The following is a 302-nucleotide window of genomic DNA, read 5'->3' as shown; positions in this document are numbered from 1 at the left end:
TGGCCCCGTGTCTCCCCCCCCACCGTGCGGGCGCTGGCGCTGGGATCCCAGGCCCCGCAGGAGCTGCCTGCCCCCTGCCTGCTCCCTGCCTGCATCCTGCCTGCACCCCTGTGCCCTGCCTGCTCCCCTGCACCCCTGCATCCTGCCTGCTCCCCTGCACCCCTGCCTGCACCCTGCCTGTGCCCTGCCTCCACCCTGCCTGCACCCTTTCACCCCTGCTTTCGCCCTGCCTGCACCCTGTCTGTGCCCTGCGGGCACCCCTGCCTGCGCCCTGCCTGCACCCCTGCCTGCACCCTGCATCC

This window comes from Calidris pugnax, unplaced genomic scaffold, assembly GCF_001431845.1.
Source record: "Calidris pugnax isolate Ruff unplaced genomic scaffold, ASM143184v1 scaffold371, whole genome shotgun sequence".
Classification (NCBI taxonomy): Eukaryota; Metazoa; Chordata; class Aves; order Charadriiformes; family Scolopacidae; genus Calidris; species Calidris pugnax.
This window is presented reverse-complemented; position numbering follows the sequence as displayed.